The sequence below is a fragment of the Plecotus auritus genome (assembly GCF_963455305.1).
Source record: "Plecotus auritus genome assembly, chromosome: 6".
Taxonomy (NCBI): domain Eukaryota; kingdom Metazoa; phylum Chordata; class Mammalia; order Chiroptera; family Vespertilionidae; genus Plecotus; species Plecotus auritus.
Window position 1 is genome coordinate 80750008 of NC_137773.1, and position 328 is coordinate 80750335.

Genomic DNA, 328 nt, shown 5'->3' on the forward strand with positions numbered 1-328 from the left:
TTATGGTTCTCTTACGTTGCAAGTGCTTACATTGAGTCAGAAACGAGGGTGGGGGTAGAGGGCGGGGTGGGACCCAACGACTTGCCCGTTGGTGATGTTGCCGTGCGCAGGGAGTTTCTGAGAACCTCGGCCCCTCTGTCCCGCCTGCCCATCCACCCAGCTGCATGTGGGACACAGCACAGTCGCATGTCTATGCTCACGTCTCTTGCCTGTCATACTTTACATAAAGCAGAGCCGCAGACTTGTTGCCCCGGCCTCCCATGAGGCCGCTCTGCTGGTATGCTTGGAGTGTGCGCTTCTCGGCGACGTCACTTAAAAACAACCATTT